We start from the raw sequence: 7,172 nt of genomic DNA, 5'->3' as shown, positions 1-7,172 counted from the left end.
ATTCTGTTTAATAATACAACCACGGAGCATGGGGTAAATTCATCTCTCAATGCAAATCAAACCAGCTATTAGGCTAACTGAAATAAAACCATGCCAATCTCTATGGTGAAGGGTGTGTGATGATGTGCGGCTATTTTAATTCCAAAGGCCAAGGGAACTTTATCAGGATGCATAGTATCCTGGATCCATGAAATAACTGGCCTTTAAAAATAAAAATCTGCCTGTGTCCTGAGTAATGCACCCTGTATTTTAAGGAAGAACATTTATTTATTTACGATACATTATTCATTCACAAAGAAAATTGGTGTCCTTAAAGGGATAGTTCGCCCATTTAAGACATGAAGTTGTATGCAATCCTTACCAGCACTATAGTGCATACACACTGACCCACTCTGTGGTCACCTCCCTGGTCAGAGTTCTGGCCGCTGGAAGTTTTCCAAGAAAGTAGTCTCGGTTAGTTTCCGGGGCCTCAAAACTGTGCGTTTTTACGTGAAAAAATTATATGCGTTTCAAAGCTTGATTAATTTACATCACAAAAAAACACTCCAGACAAAATTCATACCTCAGTTTTAATCGGCACTATTTTCTTTCCATTTCTATCAATCCGCGCTGCTGTCAACGTCAACGTTAAAGCTGCAGTCGGCAAGTATGGCAGGTTGGGTCGACAACAACGTCAACAGTGCGCATGTTCCGATCAGCTGTTCCATAGTGTTTACACACCTGGGATCATAAAGTTAGTAAATAGAGCTTACCCGTGGTACTGGTACAGCAAAACTCTTTAAAATCTGTTTTTTTCTTTTTCCTCCTTGGTTGGGGATGTAATCGTCTTCGCTGAAGTGAGCACTGCACACATGAAAATCCTTGATTCTGGATATTTTAGCTCCGCAGAGTAGCCGATGTCAACCAGCCAAAGCTGTCTCATAGCTATATCCGAAACAGGAAAACGATGGAATCTGAACGGTGATCCCGGTGTTCCGGAGAATTCGGTTCCCCTGTTTCCCCCATAGGTTTCCCCTCAGTGCACCAGCGCGTGCTAAGACGAAAATCGTGACCTCATAATTCCGCGCAAGCTTCGTTCAGCGGATATTGTGCATTGCAGTCTTTTTACTATACTAGTTACTCTCTCCATCGCAGTTACATTTACCTACTCTCCGTCACAGTAATGTAAAGTTTACGTTGTTTGTTAGATAATTTGCTATTACATGCAGGTTTTAAAGTATATTCTTGTGGTCACAACCTGGGAATTTACAAGTTCGCACCATTGTTAATTTTCTACTTTTTACGTCGTTGTCATTCGATTGTGTAAACACTATGGAACTGCTGATCGGAACGTGCACACTGTTGACGTTGACAGCAGTGCGGATTGATAGAATTGGAAAGAAAATAGTGCCGATTAAAACTGAGGTATGAATTTTGTCTGGAGTGTTTTTTTGTGATGTAAATTAATCAAGCTTTGAAACGCATATAATTTTTTCACGTAAAAACGCACAGTTTTGAGGCCCCGGAAACTAATGTAACTAAACTAACTCAGACTGCACGATTTTAGCCCTGATTTTGGCTCGCCGACAGGTTTTGATAAATCGCCGACAAATGCCCGAAATCACAGGCAAATCAGTGCTCGTTCACACAGTGTGAATGAGCAATGACGCGATCTGAGAGAATCGCCGACGAGTCGCCGACGCCCGTGGGATATTTGGCATGCTAAATATCTGGACCTGTCGGCGATTCACAATCCTGCTGTGTGAAAGTGTTCTGACTGAAAACTACATCGGTGATGACCGACAGCCAATGAGAGAGCAAGATACAGGACAGAAGGATGTTCGGGGAGGAGTTATTGACCAGAATATCAGTATTTTAATAGATATATAGTTATATCAAACAGAATCAATCAAAGCACAAACATTTGCTTGACCAGCAGCAACAGCAGCACATTGCAAAATTATTTATTTAAACCCAACTCTCTCTTTGCAGACACACAGTCCTTGCTCCCCTCATCTTCCCAATCATTACCTCCATCATTAACTGTTTATTTGTCTCCTTTTCGCTGCAAATCAGCGCACAGACAATTTGAAACGCAAGCTTCTTGCAGGCTATAATTTTTAATAACAATTTCAGTCTCGCGAGAGAACTCCGGTCTCACGATGCGCCTTGCCTTGCCTTGCCTGAAATGTAGTCGAGAGTAGGCAGAGTGAGGGGAGGAGTGAAAAATGTGCAGGCAAGACGAACAGTTCTCTCTTCTCGCAGTGGATCTGACACCTGTGAGATCAAAGATGGATATCGCGGGATTCACGGGATTCCCCTTACAAAAAATAACTGCAGTACAATGAAGTACAACTGCAGTAAAACTGCAGTTCAAAGCAGTATAATTGCAGTACAATGAAGTACACCTGTAGATTTGCAGTATATCGAAGTATAGATACAATATAACTGCAGTACATTGAAGTTCAACAGCAGTAAAACTGCAGTACAACTGTAGATCTGCAGTATAAGGCTATGTTCACACTTAGCGTCTTTTTTCAAACTGCCAGCGTCTGTTCTACATTATAACCCTATGGAGTAAACCGTTTTTTCAAAAAAGTCCTGAGCGCTTTTTTAGACGCCACCGCCGGCGTCTTTTTCTGCAGCTCAGAGCGTCTTTTTAAGTTGAAAAAAGTTCAACTTTTCTGAAAAGAACGCCCTACGTCAAGCGCCTTTTTGACAGCTGACCAATGACAAGTGAGTAGCGAGTCCTGTCGTTTCCATAACAACAAGAACAACTGTCTGTCGTGCACCCACAAACGTCTTTGTGAACCGACATTCTCCTCCCCGGTAACTTCAAAAGCCAACGCAAGAGCCAACTTTCTCTTTCTCGACATTTTTTGCATCACACAGCACTAGGCTACTGTTGCAGCTCTTGTTATAGCAGCCCGGTCTCACCCCAAAACGTCATACACTTACGCGTCTTGACCATGCGTCAACGACGAAAAGGGTACCCCTTTAACGTCAATATGAGACGCAGACAGAAGCGTACCAGCAGCGCCTCCTAGCGGTACCCTAACGCATACCTAAACCTACCCATAACCCGAATCGTCACATATGGACGTTATGGGGGTACCCTTTTCGTCGTATGTTGACGCATGGTCAAGACGCGTCAGTATATGCGCCAGCCACAAAAGACGCGCTCGGCTGCTATTTGTAACCGAACGCTGCCAGCGTTTTTTTTTGCTAAAAAAACGCCGTTGTCAACTTTTTCTTGTCAAAAAAGACGCTAAGTGTGAACATAGCCTAATGAAGTATTGAAACCAGATTGAAACAATAACACTGATGCACTGATATGCATGTGAAGACTTTAAATGCAAAAAACCTCATCTGACTTTTTTTTTTTTTAAATGAGCTTTTTTTAATCAGGCTCCTAGGTTTAGTAATTTCACTTTGATGGCAATGAGGTCATTTTAGTTGCCATTAAAGTGAAATTATTGAACCTAAATAAAGGAGCTTTATAATGATAATAATAATAAAAAAGCTTATTTAAATAAATAAAAAACCTTCAGATTGACTTGCATCTGAAGTCTTCATAGGTCTACCGTTTATATATGTACTGGGTCACCGTGATTTTGCCAAGTAAGATGTGTTCCTGGATCAACAAATTTTGTTGATCCTGGATCAACATTTAATCAACCAATCACAACCCTCTGATGTCATCAGTGTGTGCCGACCAAATCCAATCAGTCCATTTTGAATGTTCCCTCCTCTCTTGCCTCGGCTGACTGACAAAGGTAAGTTATTTTGTCTGTCCTCTTTCTTTGACCCTTTCTGCAACTAAAAATCTGACTTTGTAAATGTATTTATTCACAAAAAAACCTGAAATAAAACACTTAAATGGCATAATGTAATGCAACTCTGAACATACATACAACAGCCATGTGCCGTTTAGCTAATAGCTAAGCTTACTTCCCCTAAAAGTCTCCTTTCTCTCATACCTTTACACACAAATACACATTTAATATTTAATAAAATGTTATAATAATGTTTAAAAATGTCAATAATTTCCAGGTTTTTAAAACAGATTACTATGATTTTAGTCTGAATAAAGTGTGCAAAAAGTATATGACATTTAAAAAAACAGTAGAATAATTGCTTTTTGAATCTGATTGTAATCAATATTTTGATAATTGATATCGTCATCATTTCAATATGGGGTAGATTCGCTAATGTTGATCCAGGACCATCATGATCAGTTCAATATGGGGTAGATTCGCTAATGTTGATCCAGGACCATCATGACCATTTCAATATGGGGTAGATTCACCAATGTTGATCCAGGACCATCATGATCAGTTCAATATGGGGTGGATTCGCTAATGTTGATCCAGGACCATCATGACCATTTCAATATGGGGTAGATTCACCAATGTTGATCCAGGACCATCATGATCAGTTCAATATGGGGTAGATTCGCTAATGTTGATCCAGGACCATCATGACCATTTCAATATGGGGTAGATTCACCAATGTTGATCCAGGACCATCATGATCAGTTCAATATGGGGTAGATTCGCTAATGTTGATCCGGGACCATCATGACCATTTCAATATGGCGTAGATTCGCCAATGTTGATCCAGGACCATCATGATCAGTTCAATATGGGGTAGATTCACCAATGTTGATCCAGGACCATCATGACCATTTCAATATGGGGTAGATTCACCAATGTTGATCCAGGACCATCATGATCAGTTCAATATAGGGTAGATTCGCTAATGTTGATCCAGGACCATCATGACCATTTCAATATGGGGTAGATTCACTAATGTTGATCCGGGACCATCATGACCATTTCAATATGGGGTAGATTCGCTAATGTTGATCCAGGACCATCATGACCATTTCAATATGGGGTAGATTCGCTAATGTTGATCCAGGACCATCATGATCAGTTCAATATGGGGTAGATTTGCTAATGTTGATCCAGGACCATCATGACCATTTCAATATGGGGTAGATTCGCCAATGTTGATCCAGGACCATCATGACCATTTCAATATGGGGTAGATTCGCTAATGTTGATCCAGGACCATCATGACCATTTCAATATGGGGTAGATTCGCTAATGTTGATCCAGGACCATCATGACCATTTCAATATGGTGTAGATTCGCTAATGTTGATCCAGGACCATCATGATCAGTTCAATATGGAGTAGATTCGCTAATGTTGATCCAGGACCATCATGATCATTTCAATATGGGGTAGATTCACCAATGTTGATCCAGGACCATCATGATCAGTTCAATATATTGTAGATTCAGTAATGTTGATCCAGGACCATCATGACCATTTCAATATGGGGTAGATTCACCAATGTTGATCCAGGACCATCATGATCAGTTCAATATGGGGTAGATTCGCTAATGTTGATCCGGGACCATCATGACCATTTCAATATGGGGTAGATTTGCAAATGTTGATCCGGGACCATCATGATCAGTTCAATATGGGGTAGATTTGCTAATGTTGATCCAGGACCATCATGACCATTTCAATATGGGGTAGATTCGCTAATGTTGATCCAGGACCATCATGACCATTTCAATATGGGGTAGATTCGCTAATGTTGATCCAGGACCATCATGATCAGTTCAATATTGATCCAGGACCATCATGATCAGTTCAATATGGGGTAGATTCGCTAATGTTGATCCAGGACCATCATGACCATTTCAATATGGGGTAGATTCGCTGATGTTGATCCAGGACCATCATGATCATTTCAATATGGAGTAGATTCGCTAATGTTGATCCAGGACCATCATGATCAGTTCAATATGGAGTAGATTCGCTAATGTTGATCCAGGACCATCATGATCATTTCAATATGGGGTAGATTCGCTAATGTTGATCCAGGACCATCATGATCAGTTCAATATATTGTAGATTCACTAATGTTGATCCAGGACCATCATGACCATTTCAATATGGGGTAGATTCACCAATGTTGATCCAGGACCATCATGACCATTTCAATATGTGGTAGATTCGCAAATGTTGATCCGGGACCATCATGATCAGTTCAATATTTTGTAGATTTGCTAATGTTGATCCAGGACCATCATGAACATTTCAATATGGGGTAGATTCACCAATGTTGATCCAGGACCATCATGACCATTTTCAATATGGGGTAGATTCGCTAATGTTGATCCAGGACCATCATGACCATTTCAATATGGGGTAGATTCGCTAATGTTGATCCAGGACCATCATGACCATTTCAATATGGGGTAGATTCGCTAATGTTGATCCAGGACCATCATGATCATTTCAATATGGGGTCTATTCACCAATGTTGATCCAGGACCATCATGATCATTTCAATATGGGGCATTTCAATATGTTGTAGATTCGCTAATGTTGATCCAGGACTATCGTCATCATTTCAATATGGATTAGATTCGCTAATGTTGATCCAGGACCATCATGACCATTTCAATATGGGGTAGATTCGCTAATGTTGATCCAGGACCATCATGACCATTTCAATATGGGGTAGATGCACCAATGTTGATCCAGGACCATCATGACCATTTCAATATGGGGTAGATTCGCTAATGTTGATCCAGGACCATCATGACCATTTCAATATGGGGTAGATTCGCAAATGTTGATCCAGGACCATCATGATCAGTTCAATATATTGTTGATTTGCTAATGTTGATCCAGGACCATCATGACCATTTCAATATGGGGTAGATTCGCTAATGTTGATCCAGGACCATCATGACCATTTCAATATGGGGTAGATTCGCTAATGTTGATCCAGGACCATCATGACCATTTCAATATAGGGTAGATTCGCTAATGTTGATCCAGGACCATCATGGCCATTTCAATATAGGGTAGATTCGCTAATATGGATCCAGGACCATCATGATCAGTTCAATATGGGGTAGATTCGCTAATATGGATCCAGGACCATCATGACCATTTCAATATGAGGTAGATTCGCTAATGTTGATCCAGGACCATCATGACCATTTCAATATGGGGTAGATTCGCTAATGTTGATCCAGGACCATCATGACCATTTCAATATGGGGTCTATTCACTAATTTTGATCCAGGACCATCATGATCAGTTCAATATGGGGTCGATTCGCTAATGTTGATTCAGGACCATCATGACCATTTCAATGT

The sequence above is a fragment of the Leuciscus leuciscus genome (genome assembly GCF_965113295.1).
Source record: "Leuciscus leuciscus genome assembly, chromosome: 4".
NCBI lineage: Eukaryota > Metazoa > Chordata > Actinopteri > Cypriniformes > Leuciscidae > Leuciscus > Leuciscus leuciscus.
The sequence above is the reverse complement of the archived record's forward strand: the minus strand, read 5'-3'. Positions refer to the sequence as shown.